We start from the raw sequence: 21,729 nt of genomic DNA on the forward strand, positions 1-21,729 counted from the left end.
TCTGCGTATTCCACGTCTTAATAGAGGATTGGTTAACCCCGCATCCTAATAACGTCTTAATACACGACTTATCAGTAACTTCACTCCCCGCGTTTCCCACGTCTTAATACACGACTTAATAGAGGATTGGTTGGCCCCGCGCGCCCGCGTCCTAAGAGCGACTTAATACACGACTTATCAGCAATATCACTCCCCGAGTGCCCGCGTTATAAGCAAAGAAATTTTCCTAAATTCTCAAGTGTATACTTGTACGCCCCTGCGTACAAAGATCGTTCTAATGAGACGGAACACCTCAGAAACCACAGAGCAGCAGTTAACCAGGAGCGACTACACACCAGAGTTATTGGAATCACACAGCCGGGACCCGCCCAGTCACACGGGGCTGTCCCTAAGGGCCAATCTAGACACCACAAACTAACCAGAGACCGCTCAAAATACGAATAAGCACTACGCTTTCATTAAATCTGCATACTTACCGTATTCAGTGATGAGAGTTGATCAGGCTCTCGCTTTGAGCAGTTCCGGCTCGTCCGTAGGTGGTCCGGTGATGGGCACCCCAAGACTTAGAGTCCCCTCGAGTGTGATCCGAGTCACGGCACCATTTGTGGAGGTTTCACCAATTTAAGATACACTAGCTAACTGCTCTCCTCCAAATTAAAGATGTTCGAGTACATGCAAAGAAGCTAATTAACCAGATTTGCTAATCTGGTTGAAAAACTTCACTCAGCGACTGAACCACGCAAAATGGCATCCTTTATTACATAGACATAGGGTTATATAGTATTCTACTTCTAGGTGGGATTAGTAAAATTCATTGCACTTTCTGATAACTCGGCACACTGCAATTTGCTCATCCATGTATCTCTTGGTCTGAGTAACGCCTTAGGAATTCCGATGGGAGGGGTGAGTTCGTCTCTCAGCACCATCTTTGCCAACTCAACATGAATCTCTCTGTTGTCAGCCATGCGTCATTCCCAGGAAATCATTTAGTTGTTCGTGTCTACAATAAAAACAGAAGCTGTTAGTTATATATTCATTAACTATTAACATAATCCATGTGCATATACACATTTGCATACATACATACACATAGATTATTCCATCATCTATATATTAATTCACACTCATTAGGTAATCTATTAAAAGAAACTAATTGATTTTCTATAATATATATATTTTACCTTGACAAGGTCACCGGGGCTTATCAGCTGATCTTCAGCTGATGAACTCAGGTGAACTCAGCCCCAGCAGCGCAGCAATGTACACTGACAGGAGTGATTACACTCCTGTCTGTGTATAGTGCTGTCTTCTGCAGCAGTCACATCAGTGATTGATGTGGCTGCTGTAGAAGTGACCTGGATCACCGTGGGACATTGGGATTACAGTATGTCATGACAGCGGACAGGTGAGGGATATGGTTGTTTTTTATTTTTGTTTTTTTACAGGAGACGAGGGATTAGGGGATTGGGCGTTAGGTGAGTATACAGTGTTTTTTATTTTGAAATAAATTATTAAAACCGTGTGTATTTTTATTTCAATAAAATACTTTATTCTGGCCTGTCTTTATTGAAAAAGCCTCAAAAACCTTACTATGGGGTTAGTAATGGGGGCATCTCCATTACTAACCTGGACTTCATGTCAGCCACCAATACAAGACTGACATGAACTCCAACGTTATTACCCCACTCGCCACCGCTACACGGCAGTGGGAAGAGTGGAGGCTAAGCACCAGATTTGGCGCATCTCATAGATGCGCCATTTCTGGGATTGCCGAGAGCTGATATTATTAGCCGCGGAGGGAGCTAGTCTCCATGGCCCCTTCCCTGGCTATTAATATCAGCTTGCACCTGTCTGTTTAGCCTTCTCTAGTTAGATTTTATAGGGAGACCCTATGTCAATTTTTTTCTGGGGTCCCCCTGTAATCTAGCCAGTAATGGCTAAGCAAACAGCTGTGGGCTGTTATTAATAGCCAGGGTAAATGTTTGGCTAATAGCCCCTTCGCCGGCTACTAATATCAGCTCCCATTGGTCAGCTTTCCTTCTGCTGGTTATGAAAATGATGCGGGAGCCCACACTATTTTTTTTTCATTTTAGCCTATGTGCCCACGATCCGGACGTAGCAGCGCTTTGGATGCAGCATATTTTTGCTGCATTCTATTGAACGCAGGTAATCCGCATGTGTCACTGAACCATGCAGATTTACTGCATTTAATACACTTTAGTGGTCAAATTTCTGCTGTGGAGACTAGCGACTCTGCAAGAGAATTTGACATGCTGCGGTCCTGAAAGACGCGCCGCATGTCAGTTTCGGCAGGTGATCCGCAGCCTCAGATGCACACGTAGTGCACATGGGATTTCTAGAAATCCCATCCACTGTGCTGTAACATCTGGCCACTGCAGGTTTGATGCTGCATAAACACGCAGCTTTAAACCCGCAGTGGCTCCTGATCGTGGGCACGTCCCCAAACTCACCCGCAGCATGTCAATTTCTGTAGCGGAGACGCTAGTCTCCGCTGCAGATTTTGACGGAATGAAAGGTCATTATATGTGGTTGATCCGCATGTATTGACAACAAAAGTGCGGCGCAGCTAATATATGCTGCGTCCAAATCGCTGCTGGTTGCTGATCATCGGGACGTAGCGGCTAACGAAACAGATGTGGGCTGTTATTAATAGCCAGGGAACATGTTTGCCTAATGGCACCTTCCTAGGCTAAAAATAGCAGCTGTCAGCTGCCCCAGAAGTGACATGAATGGGAATGCTAATGAGATTGGGTTTATGGGATTAGCTGACACCTAGTCCTTTTGTTTAGTGATGACAAGGTGTCAATCAGACCCTTTTATTTCTAAACCTAATTAAAGTAAAGAGTTAAATAAACACACACACAGAGTAAAACACTTTATTTGAAATACAAGACACATTCTTTAATCATTTAAATTAACCAATATACTCACCCCAGGTCTGACGATAATCCAAGGGTTAAAGCGATGTCCCACGTTTCTTTTTTGAAATATCTTTATTTAGCTCCAAAAAGCATTCATTGATGTACAAAAACGCATCAAAAAACGCATAAAAAACGTGTCAAAATTGCAGCAAATCGTGTTTTTTTTTCTGCAGTGTTTTTCCTGCCAGGAGATGCAGAAACCTTAAGGAATTTTCTGCATTCAAATCCTGAACGTGAGCACATAGCTTTACTGTCGCTCTTATTCACTCTCGTTTGGACTACTGCAACTCTCTTCTGATCAGTCTCCCTCTTATCAAACTTTCTCCTCTCCAATCGGTCCTAAATGCGGCAGCCAGGGTCGTATTTCTGTCCAGCCGCTTCACCGATGCTTCCATCTTGTGCCAGTCATTACACTGGTTACCAGTTCGCTACAGGGTCCAATATAAACTCATCAGGGGGGCATGTAACCTGCAGAACTCACCTGAGCATGACTGTCACCATACTGCTCTACTGTCTGTGTGTTGGCTGCTCTTGCTGAGTCACTAAATGAAGGAACGGCTCGCAGGTGGCACTGGCCCTTGATATGTTGAAACCTGATAGGGTTGTGACAGTCACAACTCCTATAGAAGCATGTAAAGACTTCTGCCGGACACCAATGAGATATGATGCAAAAAATTAGGCATTTTAGGCGTGCAGTCCAGGGAACAAGCCATTTGCACCCATCAGTTATTTTCTCCCCACAACACGAAAGCCCCATGGCTGACATGCTTGTACTCCTACGGAGCCCAGCTACAGGCTGGGCTTCACAGAAGATCATAATTTTAACCATATATTGCAATGTGGTTGTATTGCAGTTTATAGAACAAGTGCTCAAGTAAAAAAAAGTTTTTAAAAATATACATAAAATATTTTTGAATCACCCCCATTTTTTTCTATAAAAATAATTTTTTTTTTTTAAATAAATATAGGAACGGGTCTGTAAAAGTTCGATGAATCATAATATAAAATTATAAAAACTATATGGTCAATGCTATAAATCACAAAAAAAAAAATCAAAACATCAGAACTTCTGATTTTTTCTAATTTTTTTATTAGTTCTGATACCTCCCCAAAAAATAAAAATGAATAAAAAGTGACAAAACTAAACTTGTACTCACCACGAAAATATAGCAAGCCCTCACACAATGCAATCAACGAGAAAATGTAAAAGTTAGAAAAACGGTGACACAAATCAGTATTTTTTTGATAACTAAAATGAAAAAAATAAATAAATCTATCAGTTAGGTATTTACGTAATCATGCTGACCCAAGAAAACATATTGCCAGATTGCTTTTATCACACAATGAATGGCATAAAAACAAAATAAAAAAAAACCCCAGGGGAATTGCGTTTTTTTATTTTGCAATTTCCAGTACATTATATGGTAAAACGAATGGTGTCATTCAAACCAAAATACCAACTGCAAAAAACAAGCCGTCATACTGTCGTATTACTGTTCATAGTCCAAGTGATCAGATTGCAGGTCCAAGTCCACTAAAGAGACTGACAAAATGAAAAGAAAAAAATATTTTAAAAAAATCTGAAGAAAAGACGTAGTTGCTTACCGGTAACGGGATTTCTCAGAGCCCATGACAGCACCACGGAGAGAGGGAATTGGCCCTTCAAGAACAGGAAACCTACAGATAAAAAGGGCGGTACCTCTGTCCAGCATCAGTTGTTTACAGAGCACGAGAGGACCTCCAGGTTATTAACATAAAACTATATAATCATTATAACTCTTAACAGGAACATCCTGTGACTACGCATAAACCACAAAATATAAAAAATAAGTGTACACACCCACGCAAGAAGGGAGGGAATATATGGGTGCTGTCATGGGCTCTGAGAAATCCTGTTACGGATAAGTAACTACGTCTTTCTCCTTCCCCCATGACAGCACCACGGGGAGAATTACAGACAAGTGACTCATTAGGGAGGGACCACTACTTCCAGAACCCTTCTACCAGAAGTGAGGTCTGAGGAAGAGGCTAGGTCTAGCTGATAATGCTTAAAGAAGGTAGAGGGGGATGACCATGTCGCAGTGCTACATACAAGTGCTTCTCACTAAATTAGAATATCATCAAAAAGTTAATTTATTTCAGTTCTTCAATACAAAAAGTGAAACTCATATTATATAGAGTCATTACAAACAGAGTGATCTATTTCAAGTGTTTATTTCTGTTAATGTTGATGATTATGGCTTGCAGCCAATGAAAACACAAAAGTCATTATCTCAGTAAATTAGAATAATTAACAAAAGACACCTGCAAAGGCTTCCTAAGCATTTAAAAAGGTCCCTTAGTCTGTTTCAGTAGGCTTCAAAATCATGGGGAAGACTGCTGACTTGACAGATGTCCAGAAAGCAGTCATTGACACATTCCACAAGGAGGGTAAGCCACAAAAGTTCATTGCTAAAGAAGCTGGCTGTTCACAGAGTGCAGTATCCAAGCATATTAATGGAAAGTTAAGAGGAAGGAAAAGGTGTGGTAGAAAAAGGTGCACAAACAACTGGGATAACCGCAGCCTTGAAAGGATTGTTAAGAAAAGGGCATTCAGAAATTTGGGGGAGATTCAAAAGGAGTGGACTGCTGCTGGAGTCATTGCTTCAAGAGCCATCACAAATAGACGTATCCAGGACATGGGCTAGAAATGTTGCATTCCTTGTGTCAAGCCACTCATGACCAATAAACGCCAGAAGATTCTTACCTGGACCAATGAGAAAAATACCTGGACTGTTGCTCAGTGGTCCAAGGTTTTGTTTTCAGATGAAAGTAAATTTTGCATTTCATTTGGAAATCAAGGTCCCAGAGTCTGGAGGAAGAGTTGAGAGGCACACAATCCAAGCTGCTTGAGGTCTAGTGTGAAGTTTCCACAATCAGTGATGGTTTGGGGAGCCATGTCAGCTGCTGGTGTAGGTCCACTGTGTTTTATCAAGACTAAATTCAGTGCAGCCGTCCACCAGGAAATTTTAGAGCACTTCATGCTTCCCTCTGCCGACAAGCTTTTTGGAGATGGAAATTTCATTCTCCAGCAGGACTTGGCACCTCTCCACACTGCCAAAAGTACCAATACCTGGTTTAAAAACAACAGTATCACTGTGCTTGATTGGCCAGCAAACTTGCCTTACCTTAACCCCAATCTATGGGGTATTTTCAAGAGGAAGATGAGAGACACGAGACCCAACAATGCAGACGAGCTGAAGGCTGCTATCAAAGCAACCTGGGCTTCCATAACACCTCAGCAGTGTCACAGGCTGATCGCCTCCATGCCACGCCGCATTAATGCAGTAACTGATGCAAAAGGAGCCCCGACCAAGTATTGAGTGCATTTACTGAACATACATTTCAGAAGGCCAACATTTCGGATTTTAAAAGCATTTTTCAAGCTGCTGTTATAAAGTATTCTAATTTACTGAGATAATGACTTGTGTTTTCATTGGCTGTAGCCATAATCATCCACATTAACAGAAATAAACACTTGAAATAGATCACTCTGTTTGTAATGACTCTATATAATATATGAGTTTCACTTTTTGTATTGAAGAACTGAAATAAATTAACTTTTTGATGATATTCTAATTTAGTGAGAAGCACTTGTATCTGTTCTATAGAGAGACCATCTTTTTCCGCCCAGGAGGCAGCCACTGCTCTTGTTGAGTGAGCTTTCATTCTCTCTGGAGGGCTTCCCCACTTGACGAGTATGCTAGAGAGATGGCGTCTCTTACCCATCTTGCCAACGTGCCTTTGGAAGCTTTTAACCTTTCCTCGGCTCCTGGAAGCACATAAAGAGAGACCTATTCTTCCTACACTCTACTGTGGCAGCTAAGCAGAGTCGGCTCCAGGTTTTTCTGGGCTCCGGGCGAAAGACTCTCAGTGGGCCCTTTTAACACATACACGATTCATGATGCACAGATACGGCGGAGAAATATATATATATAGTACACAGGGCCCAGCCTGCCACCTCATCCTTCACATATGCAGACATGCGCACGCACACACGATGCGCAGACATGTGCACGCACACACGGTACGCAGACATGCGCACGCACACACGGTACGCAGACATGCGCACGTACACACGGTACGCAGACATGCGTACGCACACACGGTATGCAACATATGCACGTACACACGGTACGCAGACATGCGCACGTACACACGGTACGCAGACATGCGCACGCACAGTACGCAGACATGCGCACGCACACACGGTACGCAGACATGCGCACGCACACGTTACGCAGACATGCGCATGCACACACGGTACGCAGACATGCGTACGCACACACGGTATGCAGCATATGCACGTACACACGGTACGCAGACATGCGCACGTACACACGGTACGCAGAGATGCACACGCACACACGGTATGCAGCATATGCACGCATGCACACATGGTACACAGATATGTACACATACAGACATACACAAAATTTTTACACAAATTCTTAAAAACATATATAAAACATACAAATATATATACACAGTCATACACACTGACATTCACATACATGCACACACACAGACCCATTACAAATATTTTTAATATGGGGATTGGGGAAGCCTCACTCACCTGTCCCCGGTCCTGTGTCCTGTCCAGCAGCTCCCCAAGTACGGGGCCGTGCAGGGCCCCCGTCGTGTCACAGACAAAATGGCCCTGGACCATCAGAGGGGCCCACTTGCGGTTGGGTCCGGGCCCACTTGCAGTCGGGTCCGGGCCCACTTGCGGACGGGTCTGGGCCACTCCCCCCCCATCTGTGCAGGACCTCCGACAGTGTTTGATTGCCGGCACTTCCCCAGACATAGCCGCGCTGTGCAGCTGTGTCTGCTAGTAATGACGCGGCAGGGGCGACACACAAGCACAATTAAAGGTGCAGTGCCGTCGACCCTGCCATGTCATTACTAGCAAACACAGGTGCACAGCGCGCGGCCATGTCTGGGGGAGTGCCGGCAATCAAGCAGCGCCTACGTCACTTAACAGGTGCCGGGGAAGCGGTCAAGGCCCCAACAGTGAGTGGGCGGTGGGCCCCCCTGATTTTCCAGGGCCCCGGCACTTGCCCGGGTACGCCGGGTGCTGACGCCGGCCCTGCAACTAAGTATTGGATTAGATATCTCCTGACATCTAATGTGTGTAGGTGTCTTTCCTCCCTATTCTTGGGGTTGGGGCAAAAGGACGGAAGGGTGACCTCCTGGGATCTGTGGAATCGTGATGCTACTTTCGGCAAGTAAGCTGGGTCGGGTTTGAGAATGACTATCCTCCAAGATCTGAGTAAAGGTGGGCCTGCAGATAAGGCCTGGATGTCACTGACTATGCGCTGACGTGAGTGCCACTAAAAGAGATGTCTTGAGGGATAGGACTTTTAGCGATATATCGTCTAAGGGTTCGAAAGGAGGTTTAGTCAAAGCCGTGAGGACCAAGTTTAAATTCCAAAGAGGCGGATTCTGACTACGTATGGGCCAAGACCTAGCTGATTCTTTGATGAATCTAGATATCCACCGATTCCCGGCCAAATCAAAATTGTATAGTGCCCCTAATGCTGCGACCTGGACCTTGAAGGTGCTTGTAGCTAGACCCCGCTCCAACCCCCCCTGCATGAACTCTAGTATGGCCGTTAATGGAACGTCTCCTTCCAACCTGGAAACTGAAGAGGAAAGGAACTTTCTCCAAGTTTTACCATAAAGTGGTGACGGGTTTCCTACTTTGTACTAATGTGGAAATCAAATTCAGGGAAAAAACTTTATTCCTTGGAAGAGCCCTTTCAAATTCCAGGCTGTCATGTGTAGGTTTGTTACCTGAGGATGAAAAACCGGCCCCTGGGAAAGAAGATCCGGAATTTCCAGGAGAACCCAGGGGTCGGAAATGGACATCACCCTCAGCCTAGAAAACCACGTCCTCTTTGGTCAGAAGGGGGCAATTAGAATTACTCTTGCCTTGTCCTCCCTGATTTTTCTCAGAACTGACGGAATCAAGGCAATCGGAGGAAAGCATAGGCTAGAGTGTGGTTCCATAGAATCTTGAAGGCATCTGACACTACCGGGTTCCCCTTGGGACCTATTGAACAGAATGTGTCTACCTTCTTGTTCTGACTGTTGGCAAATAGATCTATGGTAGTATGTCCCCACATCTCTGCAATCTGACTGAATATGGACTGTTTCAGTTCCCACTCGCCCTGTCTCAGCTGGGTCCAGCTCAAAGAGTCTGCTCTGCGGTTTTCTGTCCCTTTTATGTGTAGTACTGATAGATGTTATGATCTGCAACAAGAACTAAGGAAAGAAGTGGAAAGCTTTCCCTACAGTAAGACTAAGCTGAATCCCTACGATGTAGCGGGCTGCCTGTTCCTAGCGAACAGACCCGCCTTAGTCCTAGGCTAGTCTGAACGAAGACCTATAGAGTTAAAGGGAAGGGATCCCTAAAAGAACTAAGGACTGGAACAAAAAGGGACACCTCCTGAACAGAGAAAGTTGTTGCAGAAAACAAAAGACAAACTGACAAAAAGGTACTAGATGTCCCAAAGGACCAAGTGAACTGAGAGATAGGCACCGAAGCACCTGGCTAGCAAAACAGTCAAACAACACTGAAGTCCAGCACAGCCAAAAAGGCGGAGCTGGAATATAAAGGCAGATGGTCACATGACCGCAAAACACAAGATGGAAAAAGCAAACAGGAGGGTTCTAACAATAGAGATCCCAGATTGTCCTCAGCTTTCTGGAAGATGAGATCTGTTACCTCCATCAGAGGACAGGACCGGGTACCTCACTGGTGATTTAAGTATGCCACTACCACCCGGTTGTCTGATAAAACTCTTACGTGATGACCCTGAAGAGTGTGTAGGAATTCTATAAGGGCGAACTTTACCGCTAGAAGCTCCTTCATATTCGATGATACTAAGCTTAGGTCATCTGACCATACCCCCTGTGCAATTTTGTCGTTCAAGTGAGCCCCCCAACCCCTGGGGCTTCTGTTCGTGGTCAGTATCTGAGAGATTGTAATTACCCACGGAATACCTTGGGTTAAATTGTCTACTTTCGTCCACCAGCCTAGAGAAAGTACAGTTTTTTGCAAGAAGGTTAGCTGACCTTCCAAATGCCCTTCTAGAGAAATTTCAGCTGTTAAAATTTTCCATTGCAGATCCCTGGTATGCATCTGGGCCCATTGAACCGCCGGAATACAAGCAGTCATGGAAACCAGGAAGGACATGTTTTTTTGCAGGGTCACAGAGGGGTGGTCTATTGTCCGAGATATTTGAGCTACAATTTTCTGAATTTTCTCCCTCGGGAGGCGACACACCTTTGAATCTAATATGATACCCAGATATTCCTGTATTTGATTTGGCTCGGTTTTTTATTTCTTCAGATTTAAAAGCCAGCCTAAGCATGTCAAGGAATTCATGACCTTCCCTAGCTGATTTTCGCAATGTTGGAAGGAATTGCCTATTATCAGGAAATAGTATGTCCCACGTCACAGCCCTCTGTTTGGTACGGGCTCCGGTGCTGAGCCCGCACCTTTCCGGGCACGTGTCAGCTGATCTATACAGCTGACATGTGCCCGCAACAGCCGCGGGTGGAATCACGATCCACCTGCGGCTGTTAAGTAGTTAAATGCCGCTGTCAATCTCTGACAGAGTCACATGATCACAGGTCTCCGATGGGTCGACATGACAGATTGCTATGAGCGCCACCCAGCGGTCGGCGCTCACAGCAAGTGAGCAAATCTGCTACACACAGGCGATCTATTAAAGCATGAGACTATTAAAGCATGCAAAAAGTGTAAAGAAAAAAAAGTTTTCTAAAAATATTTAAAAAAATATCTATAAAAGTTTAAATCACCCGCCTTTCGCCCCATTCAAAATAAAACAGTATCCTCGAGGATGAAATTCCAGTTAGCGCCCCATACATCCTTCTTGACCCCATTCCTGTATAATCCGCATCTACAACATCTCTTCTCAGCAGGAATAGTTGCCACCTGGGCAAATGCAGGTCTTTTCTGTTTTAAGGATTTGGTGGACCCTTTGACCAGGAAATTTAAACTTTTTACTGATCTGGCCGTTAAATATAAACTACCACGAACCTTATTCTATTCATACCAGCAGATAATCCACTATTTCAGATCTAATTTTGGCCCACCTGAGTCCCTCACCCCATCTAGATTTGAGCACTTATACGCCGGCGTCCCCTCGACGAAAGGACTAATCTCAGACATATATTCTATTTTGCAAACCCCGACTTCATTACTAAATGTGCAACACTCCTACATGTCCAGATGGGAAAGCTGGCTAGGCCATACGCTAACTACCCAACAATGGCAAATGATTTGGTCTCGGGCCTACAAATCCTCTGTCAACACCCTTTATAAAGAAAACCAGATAAAGATCCTGATGCACTGGTACCATACTCCAGAACTACTTCACAAAATGAAGCATACCATCCCAGATGGTTGCTGGAGATGTGGTGCCAATGGGGCATCCCTTTTCCACATATTCTGGTCATGTCCAGGGATATTGAGCTATTGGGAAAAAGTGGAGCAGTTGCTAAGTGACATCCTTGGGGTTTATATACCCCTAGACCCACATATATACATGCTGAACCTCCCCCCTAGAGGACTAGAAAAATCCAAAAGTAAATTATTATTGCATTTACTGATGGCTACTAAATGTCTGATCCTGTTATTCTGGCAAAAACCCATTGCTCCCACGATATCTGACCTTTGCACTAGAATTAGTGACATCCACCTTATGGAAAAAATGACTACAAACCTACGCAACACTGGAGATGGTTTTGAAAAAATATGGGGATTATGGGACCTGTTTAGAGAACGCTTCCGTTTATAACCCTTCCATGTTTGGAAGTTCATTGCTATGACTCTCACTAACCTGTAACAATGACAGGTATTGTATACTTGTGAGGAATATTCACCATGCCATGTGGAACTTTGTTTACATCCTACGTTTCACTTCAAGACCGAAGAGAGAACTCTAGAGTTATATATTTACTCCCTTTACTGTTACTGTTTATTTTCCATGTCATTGTCTCTCCACTCTGACTCTGTACCTCATTTGTTTGCAAACTGAATGACAATGTCATTTTTATTTTTTATGAAAAATGTTTAATAAACACAAAGTTGAAACAAAATAAAACAGTAAAAAAAAAAAACACACACACACACACACACACACACACATTTGGTATCGCTGAGTTCAGAACCGCCCGAGAATTAATCTTATCGGTAAACAGCGTAACGAGAAAAAAATTACGTTTTTTTGGTCACCACAACATTGCAGTAAAATGCAATAACGGGCGTTCAAAACATCATATCTACCCCAAAATGGTATCAATAAAAATGTGGGCTCGGCACGCAAAAAATAAGCCAGATCACGAAAAATGGAGATGCTACGGGGGTCTTGGAAAATGGCGCTTTTTTTTTTTTTTTTAATGCAAACTTTGGATTTTTTTTCACCACATAACTAAAAAAGAACTTATACATGATTGGTATCTACGAACTCGTAATGACCTGGAAAATAATAATGACAGGTCTGTTTTAGCATTCAGTGAACGTAGTAAAAAAAAAAAAACAAAACAAAACAAAACAACTGTGGAATTGCACTTTTTTTGCAATTTCACCGCACTTGGAATTTTTTTTCCCGTTTTACAGTACTCGATATGGTAAAACCAGTAATGTCGTTCAAAAGTACAACTTGTCCCGCAAAAAATAAGCCCTCACACGGCCATATTAACCGAAAAATAAAAAAGTTATGGCTCTGGGAAGAAGGGGAGCAAAAAAGGAAAATGCTCCAATCATTAAGGGCTTAATGACCAGGTACGTATTATTATGCCTCATTGATCACGCCCACACAGAACCGATCGCCGCCGGGTGTCAGCTGATTCTAACAGCTGACACCTGGTATTATGTGCCAGGAGCAGTCCTGCACCACTTACGGCACATTAACCCCCGAAATGCTGCGATTGAAGTCGATCGCAGCATTTCTGGGGCAAGCAGAGGTAAGAGCGCCACTCTTACCTTGGATCGGAGACCCTGCACTGTGTGCGGGGAGTCCCATTTGTCACCATGGTGACCCGATGTAGTCATGACGACATCCGGGTCACCAGGCATCAAGAAGTTAGATAGATTGTGCGCAGTGCACTTGTGCCAGTGCAGAGTTGACAGCCTGCATAGCATAAGGATGCTGCTGCATCCTTATACTATGCAAGTGATCAGCGTGCAAAAAATGAAAGTCCCATAGTGGGATGAAGTGTAAAAGTGAAAGAAAGTGTCAGAAAGTGAAAAATAAATTTTTTTTTTAATATTTTTATAAAATGAAAAAAATAATCCCAAAAAATTAAAAATATACTGTACCCATAAATAAATATTATTACAAAAAAAAAACCCAAACAATAGAAGTACACATATTTGGTATCACCGCGTCCGGAACGACCTGACCTATAAAACTGTCACACTAGTTAACCCCTTTAGTGAACACAATAAAAAAAAAAAAAACGAAGCAAAAAACGATGCTTCATCATCATACGACCAAACAAAAAATGGAATAAAACGCGATCAAAACGACAAATGTAAATAAAAACGGTACAGCTGAAAATGTCATCTTGTCCTGCGAATTAGAATAAAGCAATGCAAAAAAAAATTATTTTTTCTATAAAATAGTTTTTATTGTGTAAAAGCGCCAAAACATAAAAAAATATATAAATGTAGTATCGCTGTAAACGTACTGACCCGAAGAATAAAGCTGCCTTATCAATTTTACCACACGCAAAAAAAAAACCAATTCCTAAATTGTTGGTTTTTGTTTATTCTGCCTCCCAAAATTCGGAATAGAAAGTGATCAAAAAATGTCATGTACCCGAAAATGGTACCAATAAAAACATCAACTTATCCTACAAAAAAGAAGCCCTTACATGACTGTCGGCCGAAATATGGAAAAATTATTGCAAAAATAGCCTCTGCAAAAAAAAAGCATCTTTTAGTGTGTGACAGCTGCCAAACATAAAAACCTGATATGAATCAGGTATCGCTGTAATCGCACTGACCCGAAGAATTAACTTGTCTAATCACTTATACCGCATGTGTTATGTTCTGCTACCAGAGCTAAGGAAAGAGAGGAGATCTGTCCCTACGATAGAACTCAGCTTAATCCCTACGATGTAACAGGGGACCTGATCCTGCGATCAGACCTGCTAAAGTCCTAAGCTAGTCTGTACGGAGACCTATAGATGTGGGGAAGGAATCCCTACAAGTACTAAGGACTGGGAGGAATATGGGACACCTCCTAACAGAAATAGTAGCAGACAGACGAACAAACAAAATATATAGAACATAGAGGTCCGTAGACCAAGCAAACTAACAGAGTTAGATACAGAGCACAGGCTAGCTAGAAAGTAGATATACAATGAAGTCCAGCAAAGCCAGAAGGGCGGAGCAGGATTAAATAGGCCAACAAGGTCATGTGACCAGCAAAGGAAAAAACCTAAGAGCAAGGTTCTAACAGCATGATGAACGGCATAAAAAATAAACGCTAGGGATAGGGTTGTGTTAGGGTTAGGATTTTTTCAATAGTAAAAAAAAAAATGATGACGATACGGCGACTAGTGTTGAGTGCAAGTGCTCGCTACTTGAGTTTGCATCGGGTACTCAGGTATGCACTGAGTATAGCGGGTGCTCGAGTGACATGCTTGAGTCCCCACCCCATATGTTTCGCAGCTGATATACAGCCAAAATAAACATGCAGGCATTGCCTGCCATGCACAAGCGATTCCCGCATGTTTTTCTTTGGGCTTCTAACAACCGTGAATGTCACTCGAGCACCCACGATACTTGGTGCATACCCGAGTACCCGATGAGCACTTGCGCTCAAGACTAATGACAACTTATTCAATATGATGACCTAATGTTATCAAATTCTGTGCAGTACCTCTAAGTTCAAAATGTTCACTATACCCCTTGATAAAATCCTTGAGGGATCTAGTTTCCAAAATGGGGTCACTTGTGGGGGGTTTCCACTGTTTAGGCGCATCAGGGGCTCTCCAAACACGACATGGCGTCCGCTAATTATTCAAGCACACTTTGCATTGAAAAAGTCAAATGGTGCTCCTTCCCTTACGGACCCTGCCGTGCGCCCAAACACTGGTTTTTACCTGCTCAGATCTCAGACCTAATACACTACCAGGATGCAGTAGATCCATATAACAAAGAGGGCGGCTATACAAGTGCAAAATACTGAAGAGATACTTACTGACAACCTACCATTTCATGGAGGGGGTGATTGCTTAGTATTAAGATTGCACACAAAGAGGCTTGTATAGGGCACTGCTAGTGCACAACATCTGGCTTACAGCCTATTAGTTACGCCCCTACTATTAGATTAAGCAGGCTGTCCAGTGCTATCCAAGTGCACCCCAAGAGAACAGACACCCTAGTTTACAATGCCAGCATTGATGGGCCTGGCTGCACCCCGGAATAAAAAAGTGCAAAAATGCATTATACTGTATATACAGTACAGACCAAAAGTTTGGACACACCTTCTAATTTATAGATTTTTCTGTATTTTCATGACTTTGAAAATTGTACATTCACACTGAAGGCATCAAAACTATGAATTAACACATGTGGAATTATATACTTAACAAAAAAGTGTGAAACAACTGAAAATATGTCTTATATTCTAGGTTCAAAATTTGAATTTTTATTCCCTTAAATCAGAGAGATATGTCACACAAAATAGTTAATAAATAACATTTCCCACATGTTTACCTTACATCAGCACAATTTTGGTACCAACATTTTTTTTTGTTAGGGAGCTATAAGGGTTAAAAGTTGACCAGCGATTTCTCATTTTTCCAACAAAATTTACAAAACCATTTTTTTAGGGACCACGTCACATTTGAAGTCACTTTGAGAGGTCTTTATGACAGAAAATACCCAAAAGTGACACCATTCTAAAAACTGCACCCCTCAAGGTGCTCAAAACCACATTCAAGAACTTTATTAACCCTTCAGGTGCTTCACAGGAATTTTTGGAATGTGGAAGAAAAAAATGAACATTTAACTTTTTTTCACAAAAATGTTACTTTAGACGCAATTTTTTTTATTTTCGCAGGGGTAACAAGAAAAAATGGACGCCAAAATTTGTTGAGCAATTTCCCCTGGGCACGCAGATACCCCATATGTGGGGAAAAACCACTGTTTGAGCGCACGGCAGGGCTCGGAAGGGAAGGAGCGATATTTGACTTTTTGATTATAAAATTTGCTTGAATAATTAGCGGATGCCATGTTGCGTTTGGAGAGCCCCTGTGTGCCTAAACATTAGAGCTCCCCCACAAGTTACCCCATTTTGGAAACTAGACCCCCCAAGGCACCTATCTAGATGCATAGTGAGCACTTGAAACCCCCAGGTGCTTCACAAATTAATCCGTAAAAATAAAAAAGTGTTTTTTTTTCCACTTTTTCATTTTTACGGATTAATTTGTGAAGCACCTGGGGGTTCCAAGTGCTCACTATGATTCTAGATAGGTGCCTTGGGGGGTATAGTTTCCAAAATGAGGTCACTTGTGGGGGAGCTCCAATGTTTAGGCTCACAGGGGCTCTCCAAACGCGAAATGGTGTCCGCTAACAAATCGATTTGGAAAATCGGCTCAAATTGTTAGCGGACACCATGTCGCGTTTGGAGAGCCCCTGTGTGCCTAAACATTGGAGCTCCCCCCACAAGTGACCCCATTTTGGAAACTAGACCCCCCCAAGGCACCTATCTAGATGCATAGTGAACACTTGAAACCCCCAGGTGCTTCACAAATTGATTCGTAAAAATGAAAAAGTGGAAAAAAAAAACACTTTTTTACTTTTACGGATTAATTTGTGATGCACCTGGGGGTTCCAAGTTCTCACTATGCATCTAGATAAGTGCCTTGGGGAGTCTAGTTTCCAAAATGGGGTCACTTGTGGGGGAGCTCCAATGTTAAGGCTCACAGGGGCTCTCCAAACGCGACATGGTGTCCGCTAACAAATTGAATTGGAAAATCGGCTCAAATTGTTAGCGGACACCATGTCGCGTTTGGAGAGCCCCTGTGTGCCTAAACAGTGGAAACCCCCCACAAGTGACCCCATTTTGAAAACTAGACCCCTCAAGGATTTTATCAAGGGGTATAGTGAACATTTTGAACCCAGAGGTACGACACAGAATTTGATAACATTAGGTCATCATATTGAATAAGTTGTCAATAGTCTTGAGCGCAAGTGCTCGCTACTTGAGTTTGCATTGGGTACTCAGGTATGCACCATGTACTGCGTGTGCTCGAGTGACATGCTCGAGTCCCTGCCCCGCATGTTTCACGGTTATTAGACACCCCAAAAAAAACATGCGGGGATCGCTCGTGCATGGCAGACAATCCCTGCAAAGTTTTTTTGGCCGCGAAGCATATGGGGCGGAAACTCGAGCATGTCACTCAAATACCCACGATGCTCAATGCATACCAGAGCACCCGATGTAAACTCAAGTAGCGAGCACTAGTCGCCATATCGTCATCTTTTTTTCTTACCTTTGAAAAAAATCCCAACCCCATTACAACCCTAACCCCAACCCCAGCCCTAGCACAACCCTAACCTGAGAGTTTATTTTTTACGCCGTTCCTCGTGCGGTATAAGTGATTAGACGACTTTATTCTTCGGGTCGGTGCGATTTCAGCGATACCAGAATCATATGGGGTTTTTATGACTGACAGCTGTCACACACTAAAAGATGCATTTTTTGTAAAATCTAGTTTTTGCATCGCCATATTTTGAGAGCTATAATTTTTCCATATTTTGGCAGAGTCATGTGATGGCTTGTTTTTTTGCGGGATGAGTTGATGTTTTTATTGGTGCCATTTTCAGGCACGTGACATTTTTTGATCGCTTTCTATTCCGATTTTTGGGATGCAGAATAAACAAAAACCAACAATTCAGGAATTGTTTTTTTTTTTTTTTTTTAAATTCTGTTCCGCGTGTGGTAAAATTGATAAGGCAGCTTTATTCTTTGGGTCAGTACGTTTACAGCGGTACCACATTTATATCGTTTTTCTATGTTTTGCACTTTTACATAATAAAAGCAATTTTATAGAAAAAAATATTTTTTAGCATCGCTTTATTCTGAGAGCTATAACTTTTTTATTTTTCGGCTGATGGAGCTGTATGGCGGCTTGTTTTTTTGCGGCACGAAATGACGTTTTCAGCGGTACCATTTTTATTTATATTCGTCTTTTTGATCGCGTGTTATTCCATTTTTTGTTTGGCGTTATGGTGATAAAGCATTGTTTTTTGCTTAGTTGTTTTTTTTACCGTGTTCACTGAAGGGGTTAACTAGTGGGACAGTTTAATAGGTCAGGTCGTTCTGGACGCGGCGATACCAAATATGTGTACTTTTATTGTTTTTTTTTTCATAATAATATTTATTGATGGGTACATTATATTTTTAATTTTGGCAGATTTTTTTTTTTTATATTTTTACAATTTTTTTTTTTTTCACTTTCTGACAGTTTTTTTACTTTTATTCTTTGTCCCACTATGGGACTTTCACTTTTTTTACTCTGATCGCCTGCATGGCACAGTACTGGAGCACCATCCCTGTGCCATGCAGGCTGTCAGCGCTGGACAGGGAGAAGATAGTTTGGAGATGCACTGCGCATGTCCAAAAAATCTTCCTGCTGTCTGGTGACCCGGATGTTGTCATGACGACATCGGGTCGTCATGGCAACATCCTGGAAGCCGCGGCAGACAGCACTGGAGGCCGGAAGAGGAGGTGAGTATAAGATCACCTCCCCTTAGCCACCGCAATGCTGACAATCAGCTGACACCCGGCGGCGATCGCGCCCGCACCGCTTGTGTGCGGGCGAAATCGCCAGGGCATATTAATACGTATCTGGTCCATAAAGCCCAGGGCACAGATACGTATTAATACGCCCTATGTCGTAAAGGGATTAATTACCACTAGGACAACCCCTCTCAATCTGAGCGTTTTCCTCTTCATAATAAAAACACCTACACGGAGGTATAGCTAGGGTTTTGGTTCGGGGGGGGCGAAACTTCTGAGTGGGCCCCTAACCAGGTAACCCTGATTACAACTATGGTGGCGCACCCAGATAGTGGATGTAGGAGAACCTCAGCAGATGACAGCGCTGTTACTGAAAATAATCTATATACAAAGACCAGCACTGATATTACCGCCATATGGTGACATATTGCTAGATACCAGTCCTGCAGAACATATAAGAGATCACAGCACAGTTATATATAGTAACTTACAGCTGATGTTCTTTCTGATTAAATTGTTCACTTTTCCCATCTTTTCCATCTGGCCCAGACCGACACGACAACTTCTCCAGCCAGGACTCAGAGTCTCAGGTCTGCAGAGATCACAACAAAGACACATTTGACTCCTTACATTTCAGGCCCCATCCCCATCTATTCCCAACCTGCACAAACACCTCATCCTGTCGATACCCCAATACTGAACCTTTGTTGCTGTACGTGTCCCTATTACTGCACCTACTGTGTGCCCTCTAGATGGTAAAACAAACCTCTAGAATATAGTAAGGCTGTGTGCACGTGCCTTAGAAAACAGAGCCCACATTTTGCCCCCTAGAAAGTAATAATGCCCTCTGTGTGCCCCTTTGACAGTCATAATAACCTGAGTTCCCCTATAACGATAAGTGCCCACTTAACATTTAATAATGTCCTGAGAATCCCACCATGTACAGCTCCCCTATACACAGTATGATGCCCCCTCACTGTATAGTACCCAACACACAGTATATTGACCCCTTAGTAGCCTAAAAATTGATGTCTCCAACACTGTATTATGGCCCCACACTGTGCAAAGACCCCACATTATCTCCCACACTGTATGATGGCCCCCACACTTTGCAAAGACCCCACATTATCTCCCACACTGTATGATGGCCCCCACACTGTGCAAAGACCCCACATCATCTCCCACACTGTATGATGGCCCCACACTGTGAAAAGACCCCACATTATCTTCCACACTGTATGATGGCCCCCACACTGCGCAAAGACCCCACATTACCTACCACACTATACAAAGACCCCACATTACCTCCCACACTGTATGATGGCCTCCACAATATACAAAGACCCCACATAATGTCCCACACTGTATGACGCTAACTGTAATTCCCACACTGTATAAATAACCTCCATATAGTATAATGCGCCAGATAGTCCTCAATATAGTATAATGCACTCCCCATAGGCAGTCTGTAGCAAAATCCTCCTACCCACCATAGACAGTCTGTAGTATAATCCCTCCCCCTCCCATAGGCAGTCTGTAGCATAATCCCCCCCCCACCCCTATAGGCATCTGTAGCATAACCCCTCCCCCCCCCATAGGCAGTCTGTAGCATAATCCCCCCCCCCCCATAAGAAAAAATAAATAAATAAATAAGCACAATACTCACCTCTCTCCTCTCCTGGTTCCCCCGCTGCTCTGAGCACCCGGCCTGCACACATCTTCAGCACAGCGGGCTGGGCGCCAAGTGATGACGTCAGACACAGAGGACGCTATGGGGGCTGATGGGAGAGGGAGCGTCGCTCCCTCTCCCATCAGTGAGCTCGTGGTTGCGGTGCATAGTGGGGGGAGCCTGATACTGGCCCCCCTTCTGCTCAAGGGCCCCATAGCGGCCACCAGGCAGTGCAGGGTCATCGAGTCTCACGCCACTACAGTTACAATAGTGTAGCTCCGGGTGGGCCCCCTCAGAGCGTGGGGCCCAGGGCGACCGCCCCCTCTGCCCATCCACGGTAGCTACGCTACTTCACCTACACCCTCCTGCAGCACTGTTCGCTGCGGTTTTGACGCTGTAGAATTTCTGCACCATTTCCACACCTAATATGCAAATTAGGATACTTGTGGTTTTTGCTGCATGTGTTTTTTGATGCGGTTTTTATGCATGCGTTTTTCATGTCTTCATGTTGAAATTAGAGAACAGGTTTTTTTTAAACAAACTTTATTGATCATGTAGTGTTTTTGTGTGCGTTTCTGCTGCGGAAACGCACACAAAACATACAAGAGTTTTGCGGATTTTCCTCATCTAATGCAAGTCTAAGGGGAAAATCCGCACGAGTTTCCACAAGCGAAATAGACATGCTGCGGATCTGAAAAACGTGCCTCATGTCATTTTCCGCAGGTGCACAAAAATGCATAGTGGGTATGAGATTTCTTGAATCCACTATGATGTAACATCTGGCCGCTGCGGTTTAGACGTAGCATAAAAAGGCAGCGTCAAAACCGCAGCAAATCTGCATCATGTGCACATACCCTAAGTGTTTGAGAGGAAGTTATGTCTCTTGGAAGAAGACGGGGTGTGTAACTAAAGTCCCAAAATGTAAGATGGACATGTTGGGAAAGGGTTAAATTAACACTCGGTTCACCCGCCTGTAAAAGACGTGGTGTGCACATACCCTACTAATGAAACCCACCCCGCTTTTTGAGAAAACATCCACCACAAAACGCTAGGAAGCCCACAAGACTCGACCCGCTCCAAGCCAGCCGGCCATAAACCTCCTTCCTTCCCCTTCCCCGACTGCAGTATTCTACGCAACCTCCTTGAAGTCACAAACCAGTAAACACTGCCCCCTATTGGCAAGCGGTGATATACTTCACTGCGAACTTTCCACTGCTAATGTTTTGTTGCTAGAGCAAAGTCGTGCTCGTTCCAGATGGACAACAGTGTCTTCCGCTGTATCTCC

The 21,729-nt window shown here is 43.5% G+C and overlaps 1 long non-coding RNA gene across 1 annotated transcript; it reads right to left on the minus strand.

The window, feature by feature from the left end:
* Positions 1-742: 742 nt before the first annotated feature.
* Positions 743-21,594, minus strand: LOC141271101 (uncharacterized). Its single transcript, XR_012321832.1, has 3 exons — positions 21,460-21,594; positions 19,267-19,367; positions 743-1,000 (listed from the first exon to the last, which is right to left on the minus strand). It is a non-coding gene; the product is annotated as an uncharacterized lncRNA (long non-coding RNA).
* Positions 21,595-21,729: the final 135 nt, after the last annotated feature.

The sequence above is a fragment of the Phyllobates terribilis genome, unplaced genomic scaffold (assembly GCF_046119375.1).
Source record: "Phyllobates terribilis strain yellow unplaced genomic scaffold, ASM4611937v1 Scaffold_5__5_contigs__length_657084704, whole genome shotgun sequence".
NCBI lineage: Eukaryota > Metazoa > Chordata > Amphibia > Anura > Dendrobatidae > Phyllobates > Phyllobates terribilis.